An 11,617-nucleotide genomic window follows, 5' to 3' on the forward strand; every position below is an offset into this window, starting at 1 on the left:
CACAATAGCTGGTATTTGGAAGGACCCCTATATATTTTTAAACATTTTTGTTATACCTCGGAAGTCTGTGATTTCTTTGAAATGTGAACAGTTTTTAATGTATTTGCCTCTTATGGCTGGATTTTTACTTAATAGTTGTTTTTTTTTCCCCAGCAGAGCCCACCAATTTATATTATGTGAGGTTAAGAATGTTGGAGAGGGAAGGTTGTACATGTTGTGTCTCAATCTTTCCAGATTGCCTAAGTTTTTCTCTCTTTTGAGCATTTGCAGTTTTCATGTTTGAATCATAAAAGCCTTCATTTTGGCCAATTCCAGCCCTCCACTCTGGGGAGTATAACGGGCAGGTAGCCATTAGTACACAGGAAGGGAGGGCTTTGTGGTATCTTAAAGCCATTGGATTTTATTTATTTCCAGCGTGCTCAATATGTGTTTCACAGATCTGGACAGTTTAACATGGGGTGGGGATGAAGAGAGGGAAGGATGAAAATGAACTAGGCCTAGAGAAAAGGATGAGCGCATCTGCCTTTCAATAGCAAACTGGGGCCCAGGACACTTGAACCTGAAAAGACTTCTGGGATTATTTGGCCTTTCTGAAAATTGAACACTGCCATGAGACCATCCCATAGCCTCTGAAGAACTGAGTTTGGTTGGCGAAATGGCTCTACATCCTGTTCCTAGGACGTTATGTATGAAAGCCCTTCATCGATCATAAATGGTATTTATTTTTTCCAAGTCAAAAGGTATTTTTAGAGTAAGTTAAGCTCATTACAAAAACAAGAAAATGAAAGTTACTCATAATCCCACAGCAGAGATAAGCGTTGTTAATATCTCCATGTATTTCCCTCAAGTATTCTTTTTTCCCTGTATACATACATTAAAGTTGTGATCATATGGTATGATCATTTGTGTATCTTTCCTTCTCCCACTTAATTTAATTTAGTCTGTGAGCATTTCTCCGTGTCATTAAATATTCATCTAAATATGGTTTTAAGCAACTGCACAGCATTTCATGCTATAAATGTTACTGTATAGGATTTCTTAGTTTGGAAAACTTGCGTTGTTTCTACTTTTTCTCTACTTTAAATGATGTGACAATGAATCTACTAGCATTTCTATTTCTTGTGCATCTCTCTTTTTTTATGGACAAATACTTAGAGAATTACTGAGTGAAAGGATAAGAGCATCGTTAAGGCTTTGGCACATTTTGCCACATTGCCTTGTGGGATAGTTGTATGAATTTGCATCTGCATTAGCGTTTGAGAATGCCTAACATGCTGTGTTAACACAGACGACTTCATCATCATGTGTACGTGACCGGATTTTGGATGATTTCCATTCAAAGGGCATTTACTGAGCACCTACTATGCACAGGATACCATGTGGACACTACACTCACGCTTGTTGGAGCTAAGTGCTAGACAGATAACACACATACTGAGATGGTTAAAAATTCAAATAAAATATAACAACGCATGGATCTCTGTGGCCAAGAATGACATCATGCAGCCTTTACATGACTACTCAGTGGCGGGAAGGCATTGTGCTAGCTGATTAAAAAAAATAATTTAGAGCTTGTAAGCCCTTAAAAATAACAGAGTATTATATGGCTCTTGTGAACAACAGAGGTTCACTTGTGATTATTTACATTATATTTGTGTACATCAGGGTAGAAATGGAGAGTGATAGTCCAAATCCACATCTTTTTATTTAAAAAAAAAAAAAAGGCAAGAAAAGCACATTTGGGTGAAAGGACACTTTCTGCTTTTGTCAGTCGCCTTTAGAAAGTTAACCTGTTGGTTATCAGGGAAGGGGGACAGAGAACACACAGAAAGCTGACCTCCTCCTGGCAGCTGGGGATAATTTGTCAGTCTCCTTTGAAATGTGGCTTTGTGCTCACTGGTGAAGGCAGCTGGAACAGAAAAAAGCACGACAGACAAAAGCTGAAATCCACATGAAGAAAGGTCTCTTTCCGAAAATTACTGCCCGAGTTAGCAACGGTTAGAACAGAAAGTACACGTAGATCTTCCCAGCCACAAGCACGTCTGGTCCTAGCGAAGGCCCCTGTGCTACCCGAGGCATTTAGACGGGCTGCAGTCCTCAACAGTGCTTCTGGATAGCGTTTAAGCAAGCTTCCCACCCCCAGGACGTATTACAACCTTCAGTTAAACCCCTCTAAGACGGAGATAAAAAAAAAAAAAAAAAGAAAGTGTCGTGTTTTGAAATCAGCAATATTTACTTAACGCACTGTGGATGCTAGCACAAAGAGATAGAGGTTTTAAGGATATGATTTCAAATTAAAAGAGTAACCAGTGGAATAACTAAAAATAGTAGCGTCCAAGTGGAAGCAATCCAAATGGCCTCCACCTGCTGAATGGAGAAACGGTGGGGCATGTGTGCGATGGGACGCCGCTCGGTAGTACACACACATCGACTACTGACACAGGAAAGTCAAAATCGTTAATGCAGTGTGAAAGAAGGCAGGCTTCAAAGGTCACTACTGTATGGTCCCATTTGTAGAGCATTCTGGAAAAGGCCAAATTGTAGGGACAGAACAGATCAGCGGCTGGCAGGGCTGGGAGGTGAAGGGAGGGGCTTGCTTACAAAAGGTGACCTCGGGGAATTCTGTTGAGTGATGGAACCTGCATCGTGACTATGGTCGTGGTTACGTGACTTCACATATTTACTTAACCTCATAGAGCTAAACAATAAAAAAGGAAATTTTACTGTGCTATTTTAAAAAGCGAATTTCAAATCTCATAAAAAATACTATCAAACACAGGGAGGTGGGAGAAAGAGGCAGCTGGGAGTAAGGTTAAGTGAGCTAAATCCTCAGTTTTTATAGCAGGGAGTCAATAGATAAGGTCCAAAATGGATAAATCAAGGACCAGCGAGGAGGCATGCTGTTCAGAGACTCGGCAGTATTGAGCAGATGAGTGGAACACAGACTCTGGTAAAGAGGTTTGCCTCTGAACACCGGGTCCCAGAGTAGAGGGGGGTGCAGCAGAGAACTGCCGTTTTTCTTAATCACATTTTTTTCTGTATTATTTGATATTTTCCAAGTCTGTTCATGTATTACTTTGATTTAAAAATAAATGTAGTGGAAAATGTACTGGCCTGGGAGTGGAGAAACTTGATCCCTAACTCTGATTCCGTACCCACTGAGCAAATCTCTTCTCTCTCTGCCTCGGCTTCTGCATCTGTCTGATAGAGGGGTTGGATTTGATGATCTTCAAGATTCTGTTCCTACCTAAAGAAAATTATAAAACTAGATTATGTGCATATCCACGACAGTTCTTTGTTGAATGCACAGACCTTTTTATTTTTAAATCTGGAAGGGACTGAATCGTCAAATTAGACCATCTCTTGTTAACCACCATAGAAACCAAGACATAGATTAGTTAAAAGACTCGCTTGGAATGACAGTTAATCGGTGACAGAGCTGGGACTGGAGCTCAGGGCTCTTGCTGTTGCACCGCACAGCTTCTTCCAGGTCCAGTGGAGTCATTCCCGGGCACCCAGGCTGACAAAAATTCCCTGGGATGACACCAGTGGTGCAATTCACATACTGACATGGTTTCGTTAGCCCGGGAGATGAGTCAGAGTTTTGGAAGTGGTCCCTGACATAAACATGTATGATGCAATACTGTAGGCATCCTGAAGTTGGTCAAGGCTATGTTCAAGTCCAATTTGGGGGCTTCGTTCCCTAATAATGGTCCAGTAAGCTGCATCTGGCAGCTACTGCTAGCCTGTTGTGTCTTCCTTTAGTGTGGTAATAATCCAACTCAGAAATACCACTGTTCTCATTCAGATTCCATTTTTTTTTTCTCATCGGTCTTGTATTTCCATCACCTCAAAGCCAATGCCATATTTCGCTGAAGACCATCAAGCACAACAGAAGCAAAGTGCACTTGGAAAGCTTTAGCAGCCATCAGCAAATTAAAGAGGGATCTCTCGGCAGGACTCAGAAGTGCTCCTAGGAACAGAGTTAAAACAGACCCCTCGATCGCACCATCTTTCTAGGGAAGACCTTCCGTGTTAACCCGCAAACAAGCTAAAAGCATGCGTGTTTGCCAAATCTGCCCTCCCCTTTGGCCGGGGCCTGCAGGCTCACTTGCCCCTCACGGCACGAGGTCTGAGGCTCACAGAATAAGGACACCATTATGCGGGGCTATCATTCTTCCTCGGTGGAAACAACGCTGCCCTTTGTAAGCTCCCAGCCAACTTCAAAGGGTGTGGCTATCTTTCTGTGCTTCAAGGGAAGCCTCCTTGGGAAACACTGCTCCCAGTGCCTTTCGAGTTCTAGAATCTTCTTTGGCTGATAGTTAAAGCAGGAATTATAGGCAGCCTCCTTGTTGGTGCTTTTTCTACCTTAGAAGTAAGAGTGTATTTAAAAAAAAAATCCTCCTCGAAAAACGCTTGGTTGCCAACTTTTGTGCTCTCTCTGTGTCAGGGCTTCCACACAAGCCTGGCTTCCTGCCCAGTTCTGAATCCTGCCTTACCTACTGCCTGGCGTTTACTTCCCAACAGCTGGCCTGGGGATCTCAAGTGCTTAGCCTCAGCTGCCAGCTTCGGGAAGGAGAGGCCCCCTTGTTGAGCCTGTGACAAAGACGGTGTTTGTTCTCCGCCCCGGTGTGCTCAGTGTCAACAGCAGTGACAGGCTCCAAGGGGGATCATGGCCAGTCACTGCCTACTTAGGGTGAGAACTCCCCAAACCCAGGGGTGTTTGCACATGCAGCTTTCACCCTCCCCACAATGCTGGGAGGTGACTAGAAAACAGGAAGAGCATCCCCATTTTACCTATGGGGAATGGTAGATGCCCAGAGACTAGGAGATTTGTGTGAGGAACGATGATCATTTCATTGCAAACAAGACTCGAGATTCCTGGGGCTGACCAACATTGGCTTCCGTGATTTGCTGGTTTTCTTGGGTGAATAGTGCTCCAAGCTGGCTTGTTCCTCACAGAGGGACCGTGGTGATGGTGCCACCCAAAGTGATGAGTGATGGACATGGGCTTACTGAGAGGGGAGAGGTGGTTCAGTATAATGGCTGGCATAGAGAAACTGTGCCCAAGACCATCTCCCTCGAGCGGGACTGGGTAGCGTTCCTGTCTTCTTTCCTTCTGCCAGCAGATGTGGGAGGCACTGGGATGACAGCGGTGGCTCGGATGCGCCCTTGTCTTCAAGGTGTTTGTAGTTGGATGAGGGTGTCACTGGTCTCATGGTGACTGCGGGTGTGTGTGTGTGTGTGTGTGTGCTACAACAAAAAAATGAAGCCCCAGTCTTGAAGTTCCTATCTATCCCAAGGCTGGCCAATAGAAACTGGTTTCCGTGTGGATTTTTCTAACTGTAGTGTTGGGTACACACTGAATGGCTGTGTTGACTCTCTTCCTTGATGGTAGGATCTATTTTGTCACAAATCCAGCTACACAGTTTACCATAATGTTTAAGAATATAGCTTTGAGATGTAACCAAGGTCCTGTATTAGTTGATGTTGAGTTGCTCGAAAGGGAGATTATCCTGGCTAAGCCTGACTGAATCGGCGGAAAGTCACCAGAAGAGGAGCTGGGCCCTTCTGCAAGAGAGAGGGCTCAGCCTGCTGGCCTGGAAGCAGCCAACAGTCAGGCTGGGAAGAGTGGGGTGGTTCCTGGGAGCTCAGGGCCTCAGTGGGCTTGGAAGCAAGGAATTTAATTCTGCCAGCAATCTGGACAAGCTTGAAAGAGGGCTCCAAGTTCCAGAAAGCAATTATAGCAGACATGACACCTGCACTATAGTCTTGTGATGCCCTGAGCAGAGGATACAGCTAAGCTATGTCCAGATTCTTCACCATGGGAACAGCTAGTAGATACGTATTGTTTCAAGCTGTAAAAATGCTAATTTTTTTCATAGGATTGTAGTTTGGATGTTGGGTTTTTTCTTTTCATAAATAAAAGTGGTACCACCTTCTGGTTCCTCAAAGTGTTCAACATAGAATTACCATCCGACCCAGCAATGCCATTCCTAAGCATCTAAGAAAATTTCAATAGGTGTTCAAACCACACTTTAAACATGAAAGTTCATAGCAGCACCACTCACAATAGTCAGAAGGTGAAACGATCCAGATGTCCATCAACTGGTGAATGGATAAGCAAAATGCAGTGAAAGAAGGCAAACACAAAAGCCCAAATGCTTTATGAGACCAATGGAACCTCCAGCATATGCATATGCACAGATGTAGGAAATTTGATTTGTGGTTATGTAAGGCTGGGGCCAGGGAAGAATTGGGAAGTGGATACTTAATGGATTTAGGATTTACTTTTTAAAAAAAGGTTTATTCATTTGAAAGCAGAGTGACAGAGAGAGAGAGAGAAACAGAGAAACAGAGGAATCTTCCATATAGCTAAGGGTAGACCAGGCTGAAGCCAGGAGCCAGGAACTCCACCCAGGAATTCCACATGGGTGGCAGGGACTCAAGGACTTGAGTCACCATCTGCTCCCTTCCCAGGTGCGTTACCAGGAAGCTGGGTCAGAAGTGGAGCAGCTGGGACTCAAACCAGCATTCTGAAATGGGATACAGGCATCCAAGAAGTGGCTTGACCTGCTGTACCACTCTGCCTGTCTCAGGATTTCCTTGTGGGATGAGGAAAATGTTCTGGAACTAGATAATGGTCGTAGCTACACAACACTATAAGTAGACTTCGTATGCCACTGCACTGCCTAATTTAAAATGGTAAGTTTTGTTGTGTGTATTTTACCACAATAAAAATGTGGTGCTATTCTTCTGGCAATGTAATTCATCTCCACCATGCCTACTGGAATACACACACACACACACACACACACAGGCTCATGTACATATTTTATTTGGACAAGTCCTACTTATCCACAATGACTCCTGTTCCTCAGGGAAGCCATTGTACCCTCCTCCTCCAGGTCATGGTCCCCTGTTCCATTTATTCAGATGTAACCGCTCTTTGTACTTCTTCACTAGCATGACACAGCAAGTGGAATTAAATCATTATTTATAGGATTGTTTAATGCTTGCCTTTCCCACTAGACTGTAAGCTCCATGAAGGCAGGGATCATGTCTGCCTTGCTCAGTGCCTAAAAGAGTGTCTCATACACCGTAGATATTCAATAATTATTTGTGATGTATTTATTTGAGGGGAGAGAGAGAGAGAGAGAATATCTCACATCTGTTGGTTCATTCTCCAAATGTCCACAAAGTGTGGGACTGAGCCAGACTGAAGACTGGAGCCAGGAACTCAACCCAGGTCTCTCACATGAGTGCATGAGTGACAGGAACCCAATTACTTGAGTCGCCACTGCTGCCTTCCAGGTTCTGCATTAGCTGGAAGCTGAAGCTGGAGCCAGAGCGGAGTATTGACCCCAGGTATTCTGATGTAGGACACGGGCATCTCAACCAGCTTCTTAACAGCCAGGCTAAATGCCTTCCCATGTCGTTTTTCTTTTTACAAATAAATAAAATATTTTCTGACAGCTATCTGAGAAGCATAAAGCATTCTCCTCTAACACTTTCAAAATGTAGGAAATCCGTTGAAATAAATGGCCAGTGTCTCAGTCAGCTCAGGCTGCCATAACAAAAACACAAACAACAGCCCTTTATTTTTCACAGTTTCAGAGGCTGGGAAGTCCAAGGTCAAGGTACTGGCCGATTTGGTTCCTTGTGACAGCTCTCTTCCTGCCTCATGTGGTGTTTCCTGGGTCCATGTGTGTGAAGATAAAGAGCTAGTTCTGGTCTCTTCTTTATAGGACATGAATCCCACCATGAGGGCCCCTGCCCTCCTGAACTCAATCACCTCCCACAAGCCCACACCTCCAAATATCATCACATTAGAGGTTAGGCTTCAGCCTATGAATTTAGGGGACACCAACATTCAGTGTACAGTAGGCAGCGGTCCTATCATGAGGGCTTCACCCTTATGACACCATGTAAACTTAATGAGCCCACAAAGGCCTCATCTAATACCATTGCAATGGCGGTTAGGGCTTCAATACACGAACTGGGGTCAGAGCAGGGGGGACACACAATTCAGTCCACAGCAGCCAGTAGGCATTAAATAGACTCCGTACATTAACAGAAGGGATCATGTTTGTAGGCAAGATATTCAGCTTTTCACTGTATGAGGGTACTTCCACGTCTGTAGAAAATGAGAATGCAAACATAAGATTATTGTGGTGCAAAACAGTTTTGAAATACAAGCATGCTTTTTTAATAACATGCATTTTCATGACCTTTTTTGAAGACCTCTTGTACCTTGCTCCCCTCAATCCACCAATGGTGCTTCTGTACCTCCTTAAATCTCTTCTCTGCCACAGTTTCGCTTGAGAACAGCTTTCTTAGTCCTTTATTCATGCTGGAAACATTAAGTCCTCCCAAGGAACTCTCACCAATCCCTTGAACTGGGCTTGAGCCCCCAACAGGAGAGGACTGGGGGCCAGAGGCTTCTAAGCTTAGGAACCTGCCGGCCCCAGCGGGGCTGCTGGGGCCGCATCTAAGCTGCTGTCATCAATGATATAGCAAGTTTTTCCTAAACAAATATCAAAGGTTTCATCTCTTGTAAGTTAACACTGCTTGCAGCAATTAAGTAGGGTTTCCCCACCCCTAGCTTCTAGCCAACAAAGTTTCAAAAATGTCAAGATCTTAGTTTTAGCCCTGGGGCTCCCAAACACAGTCACAGAGCCATTTGTATATAAGGAACTCCATCTATAGTGAAACACACCTAAGGAAATAGGTGATCACCACACAATCCTCTCGAAGCCCTGAAGCTACAGGGCTTGATTTACCCAGCAAGGCCCGTCAAAGGCAACAAGTCATTTTTTATATTTTGAAAACCAAATCTTCTTCTTCCATCCAGCCATTGTGAATGGATGGTGCCCTTGCTCTGCCCTGCCCTCGAGCCAGAGTTCCTGAGCCTATGCTGAATTCAGCCTCTGTGGGCAACCTTGATCGAGTGCAAGGGCCCCCGGCGGTCCTGCCATCCCCCTTTGCCATAGCAGGTGTTCAGGGCCAGGCACCCATGGCAGGCAGCAGTGGTGCTTCAGAGTCTCAGAGGGGGTCTCTGCACGAAGCTCCCTCCCTTCCGTCATCAAGAGGAATGCTCGCACCTGAGAAAGAAATGCTCCGGGCAACCCAGGGAACTGAATTGTGACTCCCCTGTGCAGACCTTGCATCTGAACTTCTGCAGCTGAAGTGTCGACAGAATCCGTTCACCACCACGGGGCCGGCTTCGGGACGGACCTGTGTGGTCCAGAGCCCTGTTACTGCACCTGTAGAGTCTCTCACCAGACTGCATCAAGTAGAGCCTCAGGTAGAAGCTGACAGAGGGCCTCTCAGGCATTTCGTCCCGCCACACCCCCAGAGCCTCCCCAGAATGTATGAACTGCACATAGGTCAGGACAGTTTCTCTGTCCAAAGACCCTGTGTGCAGCCTTAGGCGAAGAACCGTTTTGTGACATGAAGAGCCTTCTCTTGGTTTCTCTACAGTTGATTTTCCCTGGTTTTCTTGAAGCAGAGCAGGTGCTCTTTATGAACGAGCCATTTCTTGGGGCCAGTGCTGTGGCGTAGCGGGTAAAAGCTGCTGCCTGAAGTGCCGGCAACCTATATGGGCACTGGTTCGAGTCCTGGCTGCTCCACTTCTGATCCAGCTCCCTGCTATGGCCTGGGGAAGCAGTGGAAGATGGCCCAAGTCCTTGGGCCCCTGCACCTGCGTGTGAAACCCAGAGGAAGCTCCTGGCTCCTGGCTTTGGATAGGCACAGCTCTGGCCATTGCAGCCGACTGGGGAGTGAACCAGCAGATGGAAGACCTCTCCCTCCCTCTTCCCCTCCGTAACTCTGACTTTCAAATAAATAAATAAACATTTAAAAAAAAAAGAGGCATTTCTCATGCTAGCAAAATAGATCTCAATGGATTTGCTCGTTACAGAGAGACAGTCTTGATGTGACTCTAGGCAAAGCTGCAGAGCCCAGTGAGCTTTGTCCTCATCCCCGTTGCTTTGGTTCCATGGCCTCGTCCTAGCCCATACTCTTGCCATTGGTGTCTAGACTCTTACTCCGGCTGGCCTCTCAGACTACAGTCCCTTCACTTGCCAGGCTAGGGCCACACCTCTGCCTACCAGAGCCCTTCTCTTGCTTGGACAATTGAGGCTGCCCATAACCACTTTAACCCGGACTCCCTGTACTCCCCAAGCACCCCTCATGGCCGCCCATTGTGTCACCCCTCCAGTCACCCGGCAGGCCCATTCCAGCCTCTGTGCTCTGGTTCACATACCCAGCTCCTGTTCTGCCACTCTGTAGGTGGCCAGGGTCCACCTCCTTCAGGAAGCCTGCCATGGTTCCTGCAGCCCGCCCGTGGTCTTCCCTCCTCTAGAGTTTCATACCAGATCATTCAGTGCCTACTTACAGTCCTCATGGTTTTCATTTCATTGCTTTCTTTCTTATTGTTTTTCTCGTATACAGTATTCCCTCGGTGTTCGGGGGTTCCACATTCATGGATTCAACCAATTGCAGGTCAAAAATATTTTTGAGAACTTGAGCACTGAACACGCGCTGGCTTTTTTTCTTCTTGTCACGATTCCCTAGGCAATACAGTGTTAACAGCCATTTATTGATATAGCGTTTCCATTGCATTCGGTGTTATAAGTAGTCTAGGGAGGATTTAAAGTATGCGGGGAGAAGTGCACAGGTTATATGCAAATGCTGTGGCATTTAACTTAGGGGACTTGAGCAGCTATGAAGTTTGGTGTCTGTGAGGGGTCTTGGAACCAATCTCCAGCAGAGAGCAAAGGAGGCTATGCTCATACATATTTTTGCATAACATGATGCAGTACCATGTGTACATAGTGAAATAATTACTGTTGACAAGAAAAATCAACATATCCTTTATCTCAGGTAACCTCTTTATTTGGGGGTGGTAAGAGCACCTGAAATCTACTCCCCTTACTGAGTTACCAGTATACAGCATGAATGAGGGGGGTCTTCAAAAATTCATGGATGGGCCGGCGTTGTGGAGCAGCAGGTTAAGCTGTTGCCTGCAATGCCAGATCCAACGTGAGCACTGGCTGAAGTCCTGGCTATTCCACCTCTGGCCTAGCTCTCTCTACTAAGGCAGCAGGTGATAGCCCTAGTGCTTGGACCCCTGTGTCCGGCCCACACGGGAGACCTGGGCGGACTTCCTGGCTCCTGGCTCCAGCCTGGCCCAGCCTCAATCATTGCAGCCATTTGGGGCATGAACCAGCAGATAAACAATCTCTCTTTGTCTTCCCCCCTTCTCTCTGTGTCACACTGCCTTTCAAATGAATAGCTCTTTAAAAATTCATGGAAAAAATCATGTTATCTTTTAATTCTGTTTGTCCATTAAGTTTTTAAAGATTTATTTTACTTATTTGAAAGGCTGAGTTACAGACAGAAGACAGAGAGGGTGGGGAGAGAGATCTTTCATCTGCTGGTTCACTCCTTAAATGGCTGCAACGGCCCAGGCTGGGCCAAGCTGAAGCCAGGAGCGAGGAATCCCATTTGGGTCTCCCACATGGGTGACAGGAGCCCAAGCAACTTGGGCTGGCTTCTGGTGCTTTCCCACATGCATTAGCAGGAAGCTGGATCTGAAGCAGAGCAGCCAGGA

This window comes from Oryctolagus cuniculus, chromosome X, assembly GCF_051225735.1.
Source record: "Oryctolagus cuniculus isolate XC-2025 breed Fujian yellow rabbit chromosome X, ASM5122573v1, whole genome shotgun sequence".
Classification (NCBI taxonomy): domain Eukaryota; kingdom Metazoa; phylum Chordata; class Mammalia; order Lagomorpha; family Leporidae; genus Oryctolagus; species Oryctolagus cuniculus.